Consider the following 23300-nt stretch of genomic DNA (forward strand, 5'->3'; position numbering starts at 1 on the left):
TTCCTTATTACTCAGTTGGAGGGGGAGGAGATGAGAAAGACAAAATAAAGACTCCTTAATAGGAAAAAAATAATCAAACAATGCATAAAAAAATGTGAATATAGGAGGGCAGAGTAGTGGGATAATAGTAAAGGAAACCTAGGGAACACAATGGACTTTTGAATGCTAGAGACTAAGACTGTTTCCCTAAATAAAAGAAACCAGTTGTTTCATTTAATGAAAGGGAAAAAAATATATTGGTTCAGTGTGAGAATTATTTAATACTTTCTGATGGCTTAATGGGAAGTTTAGTCTACCTTAAAGTAAATTTAATGTACCAAAGTACACATAAAAGGTGCTCAATAAATACTACTTGAGTTTGATTATTATTCTATTCAAATCATTCTTGCTATAGGACAAAGCTCCCACTTCAACTATTACTTGTCCTTGAAGTTACCTTCAAGATAAGGAACACAATTACCATAGGGTACTAGAACTGGAGCCAGGAAAATCAGAATTTGAATACCATCTCTTGCACTTGGCCAACTTATGTAAACATATGTAAGACACTAAATTTCGTTCTTTTTCTTCTTCTTTTTTTCTTTTTTTCCTGAGGCAATTAGGGTTAAGTAACTTGCCCAGAGCCACGCAGCTGGGAAGTTTTAAGTGTCTGAGGCCAAATTTGAGCTCAGGTCCTCCTGACTTCAAGACCAGTATTCTATTCATTGTGCCATCTGGCTGCATCCTAAAATACTAAATTTCTTTGGACCCCACTTTCCTTATCTTTGAAATAAAACTAATAATAATCACCATTATTCTAACTCTGTATGAGGGTGTTTTGAGACCCAAATGAAAAAATGTATATAAAGGATTTTGCTATATAAATGTCAGCTATTATTATCGTTAGCAACAATATACAATCACCTACATACATGGTATGACTTCCAGAGCATTAATGAAGGACTTAGTGCTCAAAATATCTTCTCTTACCCTCTATCTGACATCTAAATTCCATTTAGAGCTTAATACATTTAGTGTGAGGCTTCAATCCTTGTTAAATGAAAATATCATTAGAAAGGCTAAAACTTTGAGCAATGACCACTTCTTTACACCTTTAGGTAAATGACATATGTTATAGAAGGTTTATTAGGGTGTTGAGAAAGAAAACATGATGAGACTGGGCTTCTGAAATGCATGTAAGGTAGAAATGGGAAAAGGTGGAGAGTATAGTCTTTCCTGAAGATATCCATTGATAGTCTTTTGCAGTGATGACAAATTGAGTTTAGCTATGAAAAGTCAACTATATAGCACTGTGGCAAAATCAATTAGCTTCATTACTGCTGTTCAAATTCCCACTTTGAAGTATTTTGATCAGGCCCATATAATATCACATAACTCTAATAGAAGCAAAGATCTTATAATCTTCTGGCTGACTTTTTTCCATATTTGGAACAGATAAAACAGGTAGGGCCACACATAATTCAAGGCAGGATGCTAGAGGACAATTTTTAATGGAGAAGGAAGGATGTTGTCTGATGAATCAGTGTATGCATCCAGGGAATTTTTTGCAAATATTTATTTTCTAGTCAACTATAAAGATTATTATTTCATCAATGTTAAAGAACTTAAAACTTAACGAAACTATTTTTATTAGCAACTAAACTAACATAATGAGTCTATTTTAACATAAACTATTTAAAATATCAAAACTGAGTCATAGAATGCCAAATTTCTACTATAGTTATAACCAGGGGTATGAAAACAATATGGCTGATATTAATAAGCTTTCATTTTAACCTGATAATGACCTAGCTTGAATTAAGAAAAAATATATTTGGTTGTCTTCTTCCTATTCTAGAGAATGAAATGTTACAAGTTTATAGAGTCATGAATTTAAATTCCATAATCATATCACTGTAATTAACGGACAAAGCCAATTCTTTGTAATAAATAAAGTCTCTGATATAGCTTATAAAATGATGGGTGGTGATTATATATATATATATATATATATATATTTATATATATGTGTGTGTATACATACATACATATATATACATATATGTACATATATATATATACATATATGTACATATATATATAAAATCTAAATTAGATTATTTGCCATCTCAGATAGGGGATGGGGAGGGAAGAAAATAATTTGAAACTCAATTAAAAAAATGAAAGAAAAATTATTTTACATATAATTAGAAAAAAATTAAAGAATAGAAATGAAATAAAAAATAAAAGGATACATGCATTTTGTTTTATAGTAATCAAATCAATAAACATTTATCAAATACCTATTATGTACAAGGTATAGTGCTAAGCACTGAAGTACAAAAGTGAGCAAAACACAATACCTGTTCTTAAGGAACTTACAATTCAAAGCAGAGACAACATAAAAGCAAATATATAAAACTAAAAACAGGATATACATACAGGCTATTTATAAGCTATGTACAGGATAAATAGGAAATAATTAACAGATGTAAGACATCACAATTAAGGGGATTGGACAAATCTTGCAATAAAAGACAACACATTATCTAGGACTTAAAAAAAAACATTTTATTTAGACTGACTTAGTATGAGAATTCTCAGAAAATCTTTTCCTTTATTGCTTGTTACATAGGACTCCTCCTCATGGAATCATAAAAAGTAAAAATAACAGGAAAAAAATAGTTATCTTATGTCTTTGAAGTTTATGTATCTACTAATAAAAGGTTCAAACATTAGCCAGAATCTCCATGTTTCACTATTTCTTTCCATTTCATTTGATTGCCAAGAGCATTTCAAAGTATAGCATTAGCATTATCACATTCTACAGATATAAGTAAGCATTAGTCAACTTAAAAAATATCAAAGACATTTACTGTAATGGTCAAAAATAGATGGAGCACAATTGTTTATATTATTTGACCAGTTACCAAATATTGAACTGGACAATGATTTTCATTTTGAAAATGTCCATTACTGAAATTGTTTTGCCTTTTAGTGAAGACACAGACTTTTGCTACACACTTGGTTAAGGCGATAATTATCATAATTAAACCATTTTCTATGTGATTATAGAGCAGGGGTAGCTTTCTAAGGAGATTGCTACATATTTTTCATGACAATATTATGATTTTAGAATATAATGGCAAGTTTTAGAAATAATTTTTTCTCAAAATTGTGAAATTTTTGTAATGATCCCTAATGGTCACCAACGTTTTACAAAGCAAAACAAACAAACAAACAAACAAAATAATATTGATTAGATACTCTTCAATCATGGTATTGGCATCAATTGTAAAATCTTATGATCACTTATTAGATTCTAGCCTAAGCATCTATATTTCTCATATTCAATAGATTGTGAATTTGTTTATTTGTCATTTTACTTCTAGGGATCATAGTCGATCTAGGCTACTAAATATTTAATTTTGTATTTGTAATTGTATTTGTATAATTTATAATAAGTATTTTGTTTTGTATAGTATTTGTATAGTAAGTATAGTAAGTATTTAATATTGTTTTGTTTGGTTTTGTTTTTTCATAGAATGAATCATTAGATAGAATGTCTAATGATTTTGGACAGGAGTTGCATTGATTTGACCAAAGAGAAAAATGTGTTTCTACTGCTCTTTAATCAATTTACCACAAAAATTTGTATAGATGACAACTTTAACTTTATTCATCTTCTTAACTAAGGAGTCCAAGATATTAAGAAGTACTAGCTGCTTATTCATTAAAATGTGTACTTTTTTGCTTATTTTAACCAACAAATTCATACATACTAACACTAATTCATACATATATCCTAAGATTAAAAAAAAAAGGCAGGATGATAAAATTAACTCATAAAAGAAACACAGACTTTTGGTGCTATTTCAGTAAGAGTACTTACAAAAAGGATTACTACCATTATAGACATGATGTTGGTTATGCTTGATAAAAGCATTGTTCTGTGTTATTTTATTATTTATATATTTTTGTATGTATATATACATATATATATATATATGTGTGTGTGTGTATTTATTAGAAATGAGAGGTCCAATGATAATGCAGTTCTATAGATGGTGATGTATGCTTCCAGTAAATGTAGCCTTTTTATACATTTCTCCAAAATCTAGGTTATACTCTATGTGCTTTTGTGGATAATATAATAATCAATAATTTGTTGCCAAGTTATTAAATCAAAATAAAAAGACACTTTTTGGAGGGTCACTGGGACATATTTGGAAAACAAATTCTTGAAACCTTAGTCAATCAAACATTTATTAAGCAAGGAGTATAATTGTAGAGATAATATTGATAATCAATGTTCATCCTGTTAAAGGAACATTAAGGTAAATCAGGAAAGACAGAAGGCATAGTTGTAGTTCAGATTTAAATGAGGTCAGAGAAACAAGGACATAAAAATATGGAAGAGAATTCAAGGCATGAAAGACAAAGTATAAAAATGCTCAGTTGAGAGATGTAGTGTCTTGTTTGACAATGCCACTGAATCAGAGTATGTAGAGAAAAGCAAGGTGTGAAAAGATTGGGAAGATTTGAGGGTTGGGAAGGTGACTAATTTAAATGCCAGCACTTTTATATTTAGTCAGGGAGTCACTGGAGATTATTATGTAAGAAAGGTAACATGGTCAGACCTGGGATTTAGGAAGATCAATTTGACAACCAAACGACTTGAGCAGAGAGAAATTTGTGATAGAGACCAACTAGCAGGTTATTGCAATTTTCCAAGATGAAATAATGAGGGTCTATACCCAAATGATGACAGATTGTTAAGGTCTTTCCTAGTCTTGGAAACAGATTGGATATAGCAGGTCAAGAAAGGGAGGATTTAAATATAATAATAAAGTTCTGCTTTGAATATATTAAGTTTAAGATGTCTTTAGCATGTCTGGTTTGAGACTATTTCTGTACTACCTTATTACATTATAACCTTTGAAGATGTTCTTACCAGGATGAGGCTTCTTTGACCAGGTTAAACTAAAGGCAGTGCAGAACCAGCTTCAATAACCTATAGATTTGTTATATTCATCAATAAGAATTTACTAAATATTTGTTTTGTTCCAGATATTGCACTAAAAGGATACAAAGAAAAGGCAAAATCTATCCCTGTTTTAAAGAATTTATAATGGAATACTGGGGTGTAAGACTGGCATGAGCACTTGCCAAACCCTTTTCTACCTTTGGCATCCTCCTGGTTCATACAACTCACAACTGTGGCTCCAGAATGCACAAAGATCTCACCCTGGTAAATTGTCACTGCAGACAGGCTAAATCTGATTGAAATCTTGACCTCAAGACTATTGAGTTAGGGGGATGTTTATCCCAAGTATGTGAAGAATTACCCTGGAGGAATGAGAAGATGAGTACAGTTTGTTCCAAAGGCCATGAAGGAGGCTGAAGTAGGTATTGTGAATAGCTTAGAGCTTGGTCAGACATTGAAGACATCAAGATCATTCAGTCATTCTGCCTTTTGTCTTATACTGGACTTTGATGACTCAGGAAGTGAGTGAGTCTGACAATGCTGTGGAACTGTGCATCATTCTAATCAGCTCACATGCAATTCAAGATATCACTCATTCCTGAAGTCATTAGTCCTTCTTGAAAATGAAATAATACTACTATGCTAGAAGAAATAATAAGCTCAATTATTTTTTTAAAACCTGAATATGAATAGACTTGCATGAGAAAATGAAGAGTGAAATAAGAAGAACCAAGAAAACACTGAATATAGTAGTAGCAATATTATTTTAGGAATGATTAAACAAATAAGTTATTTTGAGTACTATAAATATTCAAAGAAGAAAAACTTTACTACTGACATTCAGAGAAAGGACTAATAAAAAAGATAAATAGGATAATTTTACATATATACAAATGTATATATATGCATATAAATATATACATATATATGCACACATATATACATACATGTATATAAAAATAAGTATGTATATATAAATATATATATATATATATATATATATATATATTTACAAATACTTATGTTAGTGTGTCCAATGGTCACTACCACCAGGGTAGGGATGAAGGGAAGGAAGAAAACAAAGAAATTTGTAAGATAATTTTGTTGTACATTTGAGATGAATAGTAAATTGTGTATAGTAGATTTGCAGTTTAATATGCAATTATTTTTTCTTGCACTGTTATGGAAATGGTTGTTTTATTCCATATTTTTAAATGACAAAATTAAAAAACAACTGGAATGTTGGAGGAAATTTTCGAGCCAAAGGTACCAGCGGTAAGGAAGACTGACAAAGAGCTCTTTCAGATGATATTTGAGCTGAGTCTTAACAGAAATAAGGGAACCTAAGAGCCATTGATGAGAAAGAAAAGTATTTGAAACTTGAGAGGTAATAAGTGGAAAGATATAGAGAGAGGAGATGAAATATTGTATGTGAAGAAAATAATGTAGTTCAATATCAATCATGGTTGGAATATAGAATCCATGGAATTAAAGTAATATATAAGAAGACTTGAAAGCTAAGAAAGGGACAAGCTATGAAGAGCTTAGAATTTCAAAAAAGGGAACTTATATTTGATCCTAGAAGTTGAAAAAAATTGATCTTTATTAATCAGGGGCTGATAGGGTCAGCTTTAGAAAAAAAAAATTATTTCATATATTCTGTGAAGGATGAACTGTAATGAGGGGAGACAAGGCAAGACATTTAGGAAATTAATAATAACCCTATGAACTAGAATGATATCTGTGTGAATAGGAAGGAAAAAAAAAAACCATTACCTGAGAAATGTTTTGAAAATGATACAATGAGTTTTGGCAATTAATCGACTACATGGAATATGTGTGAGAAAGAGGGAGGAGTCAAGCATGACACTAAAATTGTGAGCCTGAGAACCTATAAGGATGGTATTGACCTTAAAAGTAATGTCAATTAAGAAGAAAGAGATTTGGTTTTTTTTTTTTGGGGGGGGCAGTGAGATAATATTATACATTTGGGACAGGTTGATATCCATTTTGAAATGCCCAATAGGCAGTTGAACATGTGAAATTATGACTGGAACAGATTCTAGGACTAGATAGTGATTGATGAATCATTTATATAAAGAAAAAAATAAAATTCTTTGGATGATCAAGTGATGCAATAGGAAGAACTCAAAAGGAAGCTAAGGACAGATACTTGAAGGATACCCATAGTTAATAGGCATAAAACAAATAATGAAAAACCATAGAACATTGAAAAGAAGTAGGATAGACAGGAGAAAAATCAAAAGAGAGCAATGTCACAAAAAGAGAGAAGAGTATCTGTTAGAAGAATGTTAGCTGTATCAGGATAGACCATAATATATCACCTCTTGTATAATTCATTAGTTGAACTTATGAACCCCATTGTCTCTGGTGCTTTCCTCATTCGAGTTCCTCAACAGCACATTGTTGGTCAGGGGCTCAGGGTGAGTGAGAGAGAAAACCACTGAGAAAATGGAAAATGGTATGTACTGAGTGCAGCTTAATCAAATTTATTAATTTTATTTGTTGACTTAAGAATTCCATCTAATTTTTCATATAGATATTGTAACTTAGTAATTTTGTAACTTAATTTAGTATTTAGTAACTTTAATTTAGTAACTTAATATTTACTATTTAGTAACTTAATATGTACTATTTCACTAATTTACATTTTAAATATCAAGGTTTCCAATGGAAATGGTCACTAAATATTTATATGAATGTATCTTATGAAGCAGATTCACAAGCTATTATCATCTAATCTTGCACAACTCTTTTCCATGGCTCCTGGTAACCAATGATGGAAAAAAGTAGATGAAGCATTATCATTTTTTTCAGATTTTGATTTTTATTTGTCTGGATAATCCATCATAACATTTTAGAAATAAAATGTTGCTTATGGATAATTCTTAGAACTGGACAGGAGGAAGAAAATAGGTTAACTTGCTAGTGAGAAGTGATGCATTGTGGATAAAAGTACTGAAGCTCATCATTTAACAGTTGTACTCTTCCAGTGATGTTGTGTCACAAAGGCATAGTCTCCAAAAATTTTAAATCAAAGTTACAATAGAGAGGTATGTGGTAGATTTTAGGTGGGCTATAAATCAATAATGATCAAAAATCACAGAGGAAAATTAGCAGGAAGTGTTTTTTCAGATAAGAAAAGAAGGAATTTGTTACTTATAATAACTAAGGTGAGGAATATTCTATGTAAAATTCAAGCACTCCACTGATATACAGGCAATGAAAGAAATCTTGCGCTCAACCTTAATATAATGGTTAAGCAATCTGTGAAAAAAGGTCATGACTGGGGGGAACAAATTTACAAATAGAATTTTTTGAATGTCTATAAAAGGGAAGATGTTGGTAGATTTGTCCAATTACAAAAAGCAAGCCAAAAAAAGTTTCTCAATGAATTTAGTAATAATTTGTAAGCTTAAATAAGACAAAGTATGGTAAGAAGTAGTAGCCTACCTTGGAGTAAGGAAGTCCTGTATTCAAATCCCACACTTGACATGTACTAGGCAATGATCAGTGACTGGGCAAGTCACTAAATCACCTCTCAGTTCTCCAAGCAACACTATAAAACTGTATCATTAGAGGGAATTTTCTCACTAGCAATTCTCTTTAGTGATGAAATCACAACTCTAGTACAAAAAAGGAAAAGAAACTAGGGCACCCTTCTTTATAAGAGCTCAAATCTTATTCCTCATACAATTATGCATCTACAGATGACAATGATGGCTCCCAAGCACTTTAATATTTGCAAAGCTCTTTGCAAGCATGGATTTTGCTAGCTAAGGCTGAGAAAAATAAAATGTAATACAGAATGATTCCATTAAGAGCAATCCTATAAGACTAGTTCTTATAGCATGAAATAATGTGATGTTTTCTTCTTTTGGAAAGAAAAATCTTTTTTTTCCAGTTTGAATAGCCTCCTGTCTACAAATATTTAAAGGCCTAAAACATCTTCCCACAATTTCCACCCACCCCCTCCTTTTTTGCATTATACAGTCACTGTCTGGTACATAGGAACAAATATTTTGTTACACCCCCTGTGTTAAACATCCAGAAAATATTCTTATTAAATATCATAGCTACATTTTTCCATACAGTACATTGAGTTCTACTTTGGAATTTACATAATCGAAAGAGTAGAAAAGAAGGGTACAGAAACAACAATGGTAAGAAACATCTTTCAGGCTATCATAAGGAAGGACAATCACAAAGAAAAATTTGGAAATAATGAGGCTAATTAGATGATGTGGAATCAAGCCATGATAAGTGCAGTTGAGGATTATGATGCTATATATGGCTCTATCTAGATTTCTTTTTTCAGAATTATCTTCAGTGATCATTTTGAACAAATGGTTTTGTTGTGCTAGAGGCAACAAGATGGGATGGTGAATTACGTTCTGGTAGTGAAAATAAAAACACCTGAGTTCAAATCTGGCCTTAGACACTTGCTAGCTTTGTCAAGTCACTTAAACTCTGTTACCTCAGTTTCCTCAGACACCAAAAAGGGATTAAATATAATACCTATTGCCCAGAGTTGTTGCAAGGATCAAATGAGAAATATTTATGAAGTATTTGGCAAACCTTGAAAGTAGTATAAAATGCTATTTATTGTAATTGTTACCATTTTCAAGCCACCTAAGTATGTCTTATTGTTTATGTGTCCTTATTCTTGCAAAACACTTTGAACATTCTACTTCCTCACTATATTTTGTTCTAACAAAACTCAAAATTATAAACAAGGATATTCAAAAGAACTGGAGAAGAGGTTCTGAAGGTATTTATAATGAAGATATTGAAAAATGATTTCTGTTATGTAGTAATCTTTGTTACATAGGTAGCTTCGAGATAAGAACACTTTGAAAGGGCATCAGTGTAGTACCATGGAAAGACCACTGGATCATGAGGTTAGAGGTCAGAAATTTAAGTTCTGTCAATGATGTTATTGACAGTCTTTTAGTCATATTTGACTCTACATGATCATATGGACAAAATCCATGGGGTTTTCTTGGCAAAGATACTGAAATAATTTGCCATTTGCTTCTCCAGTATATCTTCATTTTACAGTTGAGGAACTGAGCAAATAGGAGTTAAGTAACTCCAGATCACATAGCTAATAAGTACCTGAGCCCATATTTGAACTCAGTCACATTCCAGGATTAGTGTTCTAACCACTCTACCACCTGGAAGCCCTAGCTTTTGTATTTGTGATCTATATGATCTTAGTTAAGTCTTTTAAATCAATTAATAAATAAAGATTTATTAAGCACTTATTGTGCACTAAGAACTATGTATGCTATAGCAAACACAAAATTTCCCGTTGTCCCCCTTACCCCAAAAAACAGTTGTAAAGTATTGCATCTTATATAAGCAGTTGCACCATGATGTGGTAGCTCACATTCATGTAATATTTTCATCATAAGCACCTTTTGAGGTAGGGAATACAACAATTATTCTCCCGATTTGCCAGATGAGTAAAATGGAGCTTAAAACATTTGTCATTCATTCATATAGAAGCAGCGATAGCTTCTCAATCCAATTCTAGCAGTTCTAATTTCAACAAATATTTAAGTTCCCACTTTGTCCCAGCCTACCCTCAGTAAACATCCATTCTATTGGGAAATTAAATGTAAAGAATACAAATATATCAATTAGATTGGCGCTAAAAGTAGGAAGTAAGATGGATAAGATGTATTTCTTATAGTAACTGGCATTTAAAATGAGATTTAAATGACCTTTGAGATTCTACAAAGTGGTATTGAAGAAGAAATTCATTCCAGGCCTTCTGAGTATAAATTGAATGCTATTTCCAAAATACCATGAAGGGCAATGCATCTTTCCAGTTGCCTTTTGTTGAGTGTATATTATTCAGGATTATTTATTATGCTATAAAATTAAGATGGCTGGAAATTTGCCTTCACTTCTAACAGGTTCGAGGCTCTTTTCTTAGAAATGTCCCCAAATTATTCATAAAGTCACCGTTTCCTTATTCACTTGATACCTCTGCATTTGTCAGCACTTTACCATGATAAAACAAATGTCCATTATCCCCTATTGCCCATCAAAATTATACAGTCCTAGAGTTAGAAGCATATTTAAGGATAGTCCACTCTAATTAATCAATCAATTAACAAATATTCATCAAAGTAGTCTGAGTTTTACTGGATACACAGAATCCATTCTGCAACATCTCTGAAAGGCTGGCTGGTAATCTACTAAAGTCTTTAAAGATATATAGTTTCTGATATTGCAAATTTGGACCTTAACAAGTAGTTATTTTAAGATACAATTGTATTTGACACATTTCTTAAACATAACAATTCTTTATTATTTGTATCAATACAACATTTTACAAAGTGTACATGAATGTCATGGTCCTTCTGAATACTCATCATCCCATGGCCACTTCCAGCAAGTGTTGCTATTGTTAGGGAGGGGGAATGGAATGGGCTCAGCCAGCTGTGGTTTGCCATTTTCTTATCCAGCTTATTTTACACAGGAGGAAATTCTAGGAAATTTTACTTACCCAGGGTCAGACAGGTAGGGTCTGAGGCCAAATGTACATTCAGGAAGATGAGTCTTCTGATTTCAGACCTACCGTTCTTTGCACTATGGCACTATGTTGCTGCCTCATAGATTATTTCCTGAAATTGTTATTATGAGAGAAAGCTTTATTGTAGCAGATAGACATCTGGAAGTAGAGCCATAATGACCTGGGTCCTAGTCTAACACATCCCAACTATATTACTCTTGGCAAGTTTCAATATTCTAGACAACTATTACTATACATTTCAGAGAAGGTGCCAAATAGAATTAGCAAAGAGAATTTTCTCAGTAAGGAATTTCTTATGTGAATGAAATTACAGGTTCCCATAAAATTCTTAATTGCAAAACACACACAGTCCTCCATACATATCCTCTTCTAATTTCAAGACCTCTTGCATTTATGTTTGAAATCCTACAAAGTAGGTTAAGGAAGGTATTATCACCCATGATTCTCAAAGAAGGAAAATAAGGTAAGGAAAAAGTAATGATATATCAGTATGTATGATCAGATGATAAAGTTAACATAATGGATTTCTATGCATAATTTATTTGGGTACATAGTCATAGTATCTCTACTGTGGCTAAAGATTCAAAATTTATCAATGTAGCATTGACCATATTTCTTCTTTTTTCTTTTATCAAAGTTTTTTATTTTTCAAAACATATATGTGGACAATTCTTCAACATTAACCCTTGCAAAATCTTGTGTTCCAATTTTCTCCTTCTTCCCCATGCCCTTCTCTAGATAGCAAGTAGTCCATTATATGTTAAACATGGTAGAAATATATGTTAAATCCAATATATACATACATATTTATACAATTTTACAAATATCAAATCAGAAAAAAAGAGAGAAGCAAACTAAGATGCAAGCAAGCAACAACAACAACAAAAAGAAAATGCTATGTTGTGAACCACAGTCAGTTCCCACAGTCCTCTCTCTGAGTGTAGATGCTCTCTTTATCACTGAACAATTGGAACTAGTTTGAAGCATCTCATTGTTGAAGAGAGTCACGTCCATCAGAATTGATCATCATATAGTCTTGTTGTTGCCATGTACAATGATCTTCTGGTTCTGCTCATTTCACTTAGCACCAGTTCATGTAAGTGTCTTCAGGTTTTAAATCATCATGTTGATTGTTTCTTATAGAACAATAATATTCCATAACATTCATATACCACAATTTATTCAACCATTACCTAGTTGATGGGCATCTAGCCAGTTCCAGTTTATGGCCACTACAAAAAAGGCTGCCTCAAACATTTTTCAATGGTTCCCTTTCCCTCTAAGATCTCTTTGAGATATAAGCCCAGTAGTAACACTGCTGGATCAAAGGGTATGCACAGTTTGATAACTTTTTGAGAATAGTTCCAAAATGCTCTCCAGAATGGTTGAATCCGTTCACAAATCCACCAACAATGTATTATTGTCTCAATTTTCTCACATCCCCTCCAACATTCATCATTATCTTTTCCTGTTTTTAGCCAATCTTAGAGGTGTGTAGTGGTATCTCAGAGTTGTCTTAATTTGCATTTCTCTGATCATTAGTGATTTAGGTACCTTTTCATATGACTAGAAGTCATTTCAATTTCTTCACTTGAAAATTATCTGTTCATATCCTTTGACCATTTATCAGTTGGAGAATGACTTGAATTCTTATAAATTTGAGTCAGTTTTCTCTATCTATTTAGAAATGAGGCCTCTAACAGAACCTTTGAATGTAAAAATGTTTTCCCAATTTATTGCTTCCCTTGTAATCTTGGCATTGATTATATTTCAATCTTAATATCCTTGGGAGCAATGACTCAGGAGAGAGCTGGGGGTATATTACATAATAGTTCTTCTGAATGTTCATCTGCACTAAGAGCCTGATGAACTTAGAGAGAGGCAAGAAACCATTAAGACAGTTCAGCAAGTAGAACAACCTTTCCATAGACATAAAAACTAAGCAAAGTAAACATAAAGGCCATTATAACTATATGCTGTTGAGATTAAAACTAAATCAGCATATGTAGTCTATAAATTGTTGCATATAGATCTGCCATCTTGTGGCCACTGTAGCCATAACCCTACATTAAACTTGTCCACTAAAAAGGTTGTACACACATCCTAATGAGATTAATAATGTAATGATAGTCCTAATAAAATATGGACTCAGCTATGATACTTATAATTATGTATTAACCTATATTATGGAGTTTTAAGTATTTAAATGTTCTATGTCCATGATACCATCATACATGTTCAGAGGGGAGATAAAAGAAGTAGAAGAAGAATCCCTTGCCCTGGGGGACTCTATTATTTAATTAGAAAGAAAATAACTCAAGAACAACTATAAAACAATGTGCTCAATGTGAGCAGTTACTTGACTGTGTAGTATCCATCATAAAACATAAACCATGAAGTAATGATAAAGTCAACATTAGAGTTCAGTCATTCATGGAACGTTTTGTGGAGAAGATGAACTGAACCACATGAAAGAATCTATCAGGAAAGGACTTTTCTTTATAATATAATACATAATCTATCAGGAAAAATGACTATTCAGTGTTGCCTTTGTAACTAAATAATAAAGTGCTACATAGGCTTGAAACATAGACTGATGAATCATTAGAACTAGCAATATTTTTACTAATTGTGATCTTGAATTCAGAACCTAGTTTCAAATACAAATCCTTTCCACTTATTACCTGTATATTTTTGAGTAAGTCACTTAACTCCTCTATGCCTTCTTTAGTTGTTGGTCAAATGGGAGAGGGAACTATACCAGATGATGTATAGGATTCCTTCTATTTCTAAATATATTAAGTGGTTTTTCCCCTTCTTAGTAGAGTGCCAGAATAGAAAACTTTAGTTATGTGATTTGTCTTTTTTCAGTGACGAAGGTTACCATTTAACTCTTCTGTTGTCCAGCTAAGTTAATGATTAACTATAAATCACACTCACCAGGTATTAGTTGAAGTTGCTGATGAGACAAAGGTTTGGTTCTGATTACTAAGTGTTTATCAGATGAGGTTTTCTGATTTCTCCATTTTTTTCTCTTCTATGTCATATTCAAAAATTGGAGGAAAATGTTTTCTTGGGAAGATATTTTAAAAGTAATGAATTTCTCTTTCCCTTGACACAATATGTGACTTCTATGGGAATTGTGATATTGTCTGTTTCTTTTCTAATTCTTCACCTAGAGTGGGTCTATTCTACAAAAGCACATAGAAGATTCCCTGGAGTTATATTGTCTTGAATCTCCATGATAAATATATGTACATATATATTTTTTCTTTAAATAGACTTATTAATGTTTATTTTTCTAAATGATTTGCCATCAAATTCACCTACTGGTGATTTAAACAAAAAAGAATGCTGGAGCTTTGATCATGAATTAACATATGAATGTATGCTAGATGAAAAGATTAACATAAAATAGAACTGAAATGTGGAATGAATGAAAAATAGGTAATCTTAATTCAGTTTTGGTTAACTTGTGGAGAAACAGCTACCCTCCTTCATTGCTGGTAGAGTTGCAAACTAGAATTGCTTTGGAAGGATTTTAATAGTATTCAAGAAATATTTTAAGCACATTTCAGCCTCTAATTCCACCATCAGGAACATATCTCTAAAAGTGTTATCAAAAGAAAAAATAGAGTTATATTTTGTTCAATTATTTTTATAGCAACATTATTTGTAATTGGAAAAAAAATCTACAAGCAACCTAAATGTCCAACAATAAGGGAATGGTTAAATAAATTATGGTACATTAATGTAATGGAATATTATAATGAAATTAAACTTAGCAAGCATAGGGAATATAAATAAGTCTAAAAGGACTTTTAGAAGATAATGCAAATGAAATAAAAATTTGAAAAATAACAGTACACAGTAACTGTAGCCATGTAAAAGGAAAATAAATGTAAATAAAATAACAACAACAAACCCTGTTTGAGATGGAGACTTAAAAGGAGGGAATACATTCATTTAAATTCAGTTTAATAAGCATTTATTAAATATATATATATATATATATTACATTGTTTAGTGCTGTGGATACAAAGGCAAAATAACAACAACATGTTCTTTTAAAAGATGTTTAAAGATCTATGTTGCAACACAGAAAATAAGTAGATATAATTGGGAAAGGGAGAAAATAAATAGATACAAAAAGAAAGGCTTGCCATGGGAAGTATTATCTCCACTGTAACTTAAAGGAAGCTAAAGCAGTTGTGAGAGACAAAGGAGGAAGGACATTCTAGATATATAAGAAAGACACTTAAACAATGGCATGAGGGCCATATGTACAATCATAAATCAGAGGGTTAGCAATTAGGCCAGTTTGATTTGAACATAGGATACATGTGCCAGATTTAGAAGAACTTTAAATGGTTCATTGAGGAATAGGTATTTATCTCCAAGGCAGCGAGGTGACACAGTGGATGGAACAGCAGACCTTTAGTCAAGAAGATCTGAGTTCAAAATTAACCTCAAACACTTACCAGTTGTATGATGCTGAGAAAGTCATTTAACCCTGTTTGCCTCAATTTCCTCATCTGTAAAACGATTAGAAGAAGGTAAAGGCAAACCACTCTGATATTTTTTCTAAGAAAATACCAAAGAATTAGATAGAATTGAAATGACTGAATCTCGAACCATCTTATTTCCAGGCAAAAAAGAATCATTCTTAGAACAGGGGTATATTTTGTAAGTAAAAGAAGAAATTTTGGCAAGCATGTGGAGGATAAATTGAAGAGGTTAGAAATTAGAACTATGAAATCCAATTAGGAAGCTCTTTTGGTAGTACCAATAAGAAGTGATGAGGGCCTAAAACTGCATGGTGACTCTGTGAGGGGAAAGAATGAGATGCATACAAGAAGTGTGAATGAAAAAAAAAAAATATATATATATATATATACTTTATTCACCAAAATTAATGTTTTTAATGTAATAGTTGCAAACAAGTTTAATACGTTTTATTATATATAGATATGGATATTACATTTATATTCTTTTCTAAAAAAAAAAAAAGGATTCTTCTGTTACCTAAGATCTGGAGTGACAGTACAAATTCAATCTACAATATTAGATTCTAATAAAATATAAGCTTTAAGATTCTAAGGATCTAGAGCTAGAGACAGGAAAATGTTAAAAAAGGATCTTCTTTAAATAGTGGGTGCACATACACAAACACACACATATACACCCTGAAAAATATCCTTGTCTTAATAAGATAACTTATTCCTTCCTGAGCACATGCTAATGTGGAAATCAATCTTCAAGCTGTATTTTATTCATCTTTGCTAAAGTTATTCACTATTCTTCCTCCCTGAACAGCTGGAAACTCTCCTTTCACTGAGTCTTTGATTGGCCTATGATCTAGCCTGGGTCGTCTGTCAAATTGTCTATGAGATATAAATTCATAGTAGTTTGCTGCAACTATTTGGTAATATACAGTTAAAGTATAACAGAGTCAATGTAAGGATCATTAGATTACTAATGAAGTTTATTAAAAAATTGTGATTTTCAAGGTCTTTCTTGATCATATCCAGAGAAATTCTAAAGATAGAATAAAAAAGAGACAACCACAGGCCTTGGGCTTTGGTAGCAGTTGGTGTTGGTACAATGACTCAGAGGAAGAGGCCAATGCTGAGAGATAATTCAATCATATGAAAAAGTAAATGAGTTGCAAATAATTGGTATTGATCCATTATAACTGATCTAACACCACCTCTTAACAAAGCTTAGTTATGCTTTCTTATATAATATCCTTTATAATAGCTTCCCATTATGTATAAATAGATAGTAAATGTTTCTATGGCACTGTCCAAACTGTCATATGGACAGAGTATGGAGCTGAATAGCCTCAAAACAGATTTAGATTTGAAGGACCACAATCAGAGGGTCATAAGAGGTCTTAAAGCTCTGGTGGAAACTTCAAAAAAGTGAAGTAGCACTTAATGTCATTTTCCACTGGGAGTGTCATGCAATTGAACTTTCTAGTTCCAAACTTCGTGAACATTTTCCTCTGGCTCTCTGGATTTCATGTAGCATGAAAGAAGAGGAGCAATTCTTGCATCAAAATAGACAGAGAGGAAAAAAATGGCCCAGCACATGAAAGTATTCAATAGTAGGTACAACTTTGGTGTGTTTGCATTCACTGACTAAAATTACTGGGAGATAGATGAAATCTCATGTGAAAATCCAGAAATAAATGGACCCCAATCATTACTGAAACTGGCAGAGACAGCTGATGCCTAAATAAGCTGCCAGCTGGCTAAATGAGAGTCAAAAGAAGATAACTTTTTTATTTGGATTTCTATACAGGAGCAGGAGCACGAGCAGGAGCAAAACTTGTGATTTTGTTAGGGAATATTTAAAAGGATGTCTGTATCACGTATGTCTTGATATGATATTCTCTGTCAAAGTCAGAGAATGCAATAGATGAGGGAAGTTCAATGGACTTTTGCCCCTTTAACAGTTCTATTTTCTTCATTTTAATTTTGTATTATTAAATGAACTTAAGTTACTATGTGAGTGAATAGTTAAAACAGGGTCTTGTGAAATTAGCAAATAGAATGAGTTCCTACAAAGATTTATGGCTACAGTCTTTTGAAAATTATGAGTTATTTAATACATTTTTATGCCTTTATAGTAAACAAAAATTATGGATCTACAATGAAATGAATTGGTGGTCCTCAAAAACTAAAATTTAGAGTTCAATCTTATGTCTTAAATGGATGTTTTGCATCATTTTTCTCTACTCATACTTTCCTGTTATTTCATTCTCTTGTAATGTCAATGAAATCAGTTGCCATGTGAAGAGGATGTGTTCCATTGTATTTATACTTTAAGATAGCATATTGTTCTCTTGTTACATTTATAATGTAGTTCTTCTCCGGAAAACAGAATGCTAAGAAAAAATTCAGATACTTTAGGCTTTAAATTAGTTTAGGTCAGAGGAAGAGGTAGATGGAGAGTGGTGATGTTAGGAGCTGGCAAATAGGCGTACAACATAGGAGGCTCAACTTAATAGAAAATATGAGTCATGTAAGTGCTTCAACCATTCACAATTTATTTAACTATTTCCATATGCTGTTATTTCCAGTTTTTTTAATCACAAACAATTACACTATAAAATAATTGAATAAGTCATTTTTTCCCTTGAATCCTTATGCTTAATCTATGTTTTATCTTTAAATAGACTTATTAATGTTATCTAAATATCTTGCTAGAACATTAATCTAGTGAATCAGTCAGTGCTCCTACTACCTCTTATTGAGAAATAGTGTGATGAATTCCAAATGTTTTGCATTCAGGCAAGAGATACCTATTATAGAATCCTATCTTTTATATTTATAAACTGAGCCCAGGTAAATCACTTAATCTCTATGAAACCTCACTTTTATTATCTGTAAAACTGGAATAATAATAGTACTTGTACTATCTATCTCACATTGTGGTAAAAAGTGACAAAAGTGTTTAAACTATAAAGTACTCCATAAAGGTGAATTTTGAGAAATCAATACAATACAGCAATATTTCTTTTTTTTTGTTTTGTTTTGTTTTGTTTTTTTTTTTTCATTTTTTTTCTTTTTTTTTTTTATTTAATAGCCTTTTATTTACAAGATATATACATGGGTAACTTTACAGCATTAACAATTGCCAAACCTCTTGTTCCAATTTTTCACCTCTTACCCCCCCCACCCCCTCCCCTAAATGGCAGGATGACCAGTAGATGTTAAATATATTAAAATATAACTTAGATACACAATAAGTATACATGACCAAAACATTATTTTGAATACAGCAATATTTCTACTGCAAACTATGTTATCAAAAATTTCCTATTTCAACATTAAATTTGTATTCTTTCCATATCACTGGATATAATCGTTCCAAAAGATACTACCTATCACTTGACAGAGGAATGATGATGCACATAAAAATCAAGTGTATGTGTATATATATATATATTTTTTTTTTCCCTAAAGAGATAATTGCTAAATATTTACCAGCACACTGTTGAATGATATGAGTTTTTGAAGTGGCCATGATTTGTTTGAGGCAATTCGTTGTACTTGACCATGTATATTTGTTGCTAGAATTTTGTTTTGTTTTTCTCTTTTGCTTAATTGGAGAGAGTGAAAAGAGAAATAATAAAGAGAAGCAATGCTCACAAGTTTTAAAATAAGTCAATGAATTTAGAATCACATTTAGATATAATGTAACACTATGACAAGCAGGAAATTTCCAGAAAAATCTATAAAGACTTACATGATCTTATGCTGAATGAAGTAACCTGAAATAAGAGAACATTGTTCACAGTAACAGCAACATTGTGTGAAGATCAACTATGATTGACAACTATTCTCAATAATACAATGGTCTAAGACAATTCCAAAAGTCCCATGATGGAAAATGCAATCCATATCCAAAGAAAGAACTGATGGCATAAGAATGAGATCAAAACATACTATTTTCACTTTACTTTTTTCATATTTTATTTTCCTTTTGCCAGTATTTGTTTTTGCAAACTATTTCTTCTTTCATAATACAACTAATATGAAAATAAGTTTTATATTATTGTCCATATGTAACCTATGGTTACATACATACATACATATGATATATGTAACCTATATCAAATTGATTACCATGTTGGGAAGGAAGAAAGGAAGAAAGGGAGAGAGAAAAGTTGTAAGTCAAATTTTTATTAAAAATGAATGTTAACAATTGTTTTGACATACAGTTTGAAAAATACTATTAAAAAGAATCACACAGTGCAATATGTATGCAAATAACTGCTTGATGCTTGATTCTCAAAGAGGATGAATATGACATCACTCTGTTGGAGGTCAAAGTACAGTGTGTGTGACTGTAAATGATTAGATCAATATGAACTCAGAAAGTCAGGCACAAATAGTCCACATGAATATTTGGAATGAAGATGATTCTAAATTTGTGACTCTCATTTTTCTTTTCACTTTTCAATTCTGTTTTGCTCATATGGCACAGCATCTTTTTTGATGCAGTTACACCATGCTCGGCAACCCTGAACCAATGTCTCATATGTGTCATAATTGATTCCAAAGTTTTTCAAACAGATCTGAGAGTGTGCTTGTATTGCTTCTTCTGACCTCCATGTGAATGTTTTCCTGGTATGAATTTTCGGTAAAAAGCATTATAAGCATTTGAACAATGTGGCTAGCTCATAGGATTTGTGATCTCTGCAGTAGGATTTGAATAGTTGGCAGTTCAGCATGAGAAAGGACCTCAGTGTACCATAACTTATCTTGCTAAGTGATCTTCAGAATCTTCCTTAGATAGTTCAAAGGGAGGTGATTCAGTTTCTTGTCACGGCAATTGTAGTCTGTCCATATTTCACAGGTATACAACAATGAGGTAAACACAACAGCTCAATAGACTTGCAGTTTAGTAGTCAATCTAATATGTCTTCTGTCTCACACTTTCTTTTGGAGACTCCCAAACACAGCTAGCTCTGGCAGTGTAAGCATCAACCTTATTATCTATGTATACATCGCTGGAAAGTATATTGCCAAGGCAAGTATACACATTTACAGCATTCAACATTTCTCCATTTACTGAAACTTGTAGTTCCACATATGGATGGTGTAGTGATGGATGATGAAATTGCCTTTTTTCTTGCTATTAATTATCAGGAAAAAATTAACACAAGCAACATACAATCAATCAATACCTTGCTGTATTTCAGCCTCAGAGACTGCATTGACTGCACAATAATTATGAACTAACTCTCTCTCCACTTTAGTCTTGATTTATATCCTTTTCAATTTAAATAATTTATTATCAGTGCAGTATCTTAACCTGATACTGTTTTCATCCTTATTGTAGGTGTCTGAGAGCATCCTTGAAGACATAATGCTAAAAAACATGGGAACAAGCACATAGCCCTGTGTTATTCCATTGGTCATTAGAAAAACATGAGAGCATCATCCATTATCCGGAACCCAGAAAGGCATTTTGTGATGAAACTAATGTACAATAATGGTGAACTTTTGCAGGCAACTAAATTTTGCTATAATTTTTCACAAGTTCTCTCAACTGGCAGTTCAGTTCAGGCACTAAATAATGTTGACCATTTCACAGTCCTTTCTGAAGCCACTTAGGTTCTTGTATAAATAACTATCTTCCAGATGAAGGATAATTCTACTAAGGCAGAGTCTGGTTAAAATCTTGCCATCAGTGACAGAGAGAGATCCCATTGTGATAACCATAGGATTACTTATTTCCTTTTCCTTTAGAGAGATGAACAATAAAGACATCCTTGAATCCCTGAGGGATAATTTCTTCCTGGGGGATAATTTACCAGGGCTCAGTTTATAATGGATATAACTCAGAAAATTTCATTCAGTTTTTGTAGGAGCAATAGACCCTCCTGCATTGTATATCTCAGCTGGAATAGAATCAGCACCAGGCACTTTGACACATGAGAGGACCCTAATGACATTCAAAATCTCTTCTTCAGTTGGAAGTATGCTTAGAGAGGGACTGACTTCAACCTGAGGTATATGGTCAATGGCTTCAGGATTGATGGATGAGGGCCTGTTGACAACTATCTATTGGCTAAGCTTTTTCTCTAAGTTAGCAATGAAGAGGACTTAGAAAAAACATTCTAATCTTTTAGCATTAAGTTTTCTGGTAATCATTTTGCCTTGGCAGAACCTGCATTTGCACAGTGAGAGTATTTAGCTTATAGAGAATAAATCCATGATTGGTCAAGCACTATGTTCCACACATTACTTTTGTTCTTCTCATATCTTGTCAGTCTCTTATCCTTACATTGACATAATCTAGTATTTTGCCATAAGGTGGTATTCACAAAGTTTTATTGTATTTAAATAAATGGAAAACAGTGTTGGAGTTGAGTTGATGAGACACACATATCTTCTATGGTAAGTGATCATTGCTTGTTGCTGTTTCTTTTCCTCCCAACCTCCTGCCATGTCTGCTAGTTTTTGCCTAGTTATTGCCTAGACTTGGCAATAAAGTCACCAAAAATTACAACTTTGTTCTCTTTCAACATATTAATTATAAGGATCTCCAATTTTCATAAAATTTTTGGGGTCATAGACACTGGTGATATTGGGATAGTGCTTTTTTTTGCAAGTGGTAATCACTTTATCATTAACTTGCTGTTCAACTTTTTTGGTGACCATTCATAATGAGTTTTAGATGCCTTAGTTATCCTCAATCTGGTTTAGGTTTTCTGCCAAAACAGTTTCCTCAGGTGTTGCTTCTATACATGCTATAGCTTCTTGGAGCCCCAGGTAAGGGTTGAGTGAGTCCTATATATATATATATATATATATATATATATATACACATATATATGTATATATGTATATATATATATGTGTATGTGTGTGTGTGTACACATCATATATCTAAGAATGTGTATACATACATATGCATATGTATATAATGTGTTACAATAAAATGTAATAAAAGATGTACATGCATTTGCATATGTGTGGCTGTGTATTAATAAGCAAAGAAACTAAAAAATTCTGCTCCAGTGGTATCAAACTCAAATAGAAAAGATACCTCTAATCTGCACACAAGGAGCTTTGTGATCCACAGATTGATTTAATTTTAAAATGTAATGTTACCAATGATTTATTTTGTTAAATGTTTTCCAGTTACATTTTAATCTGGTTCAGGCCACTCTTGACCATATTGAGCATGTCATGTATGACAGGTAGTATATTTGATTGCTCTGATATAATTCATTCTTTCTCATTT

The 23300-nt window shown here is 32.1% G+C and overlaps 1 long non-coding RNA gene across 1 annotated transcript in view; it reads right to left on the reverse strand.

Annotated features, from left to right (window-relative positions):
- Positions 1-23300, reverse strand: part of LOC116421934 — a 117352-nt gene that overhangs the window by 88156 nt on the left and 5896 nt on the right. Inside the window, exon 2 of the long non-coding RNA XR_004232530.1 lies at positions 11508-11625. This is a non-coding gene — a long non-coding RNA (uncharacterized LOC116421934). The remainder of the gene's footprint in view (positions 1-11507; positions 11626-23300) is intronic.

This window comes from Sarcophilus harrisii, chromosome 2 (genome assembly GCF_902635505.1).
Source record: "Sarcophilus harrisii chromosome 2, mSarHar1.11, whole genome shotgun sequence".
Lineage (NCBI taxonomy): Eukaryota > Metazoa > Chordata > Mammalia > Dasyuromorphia > Dasyuridae > Sarcophilus > Sarcophilus harrisii.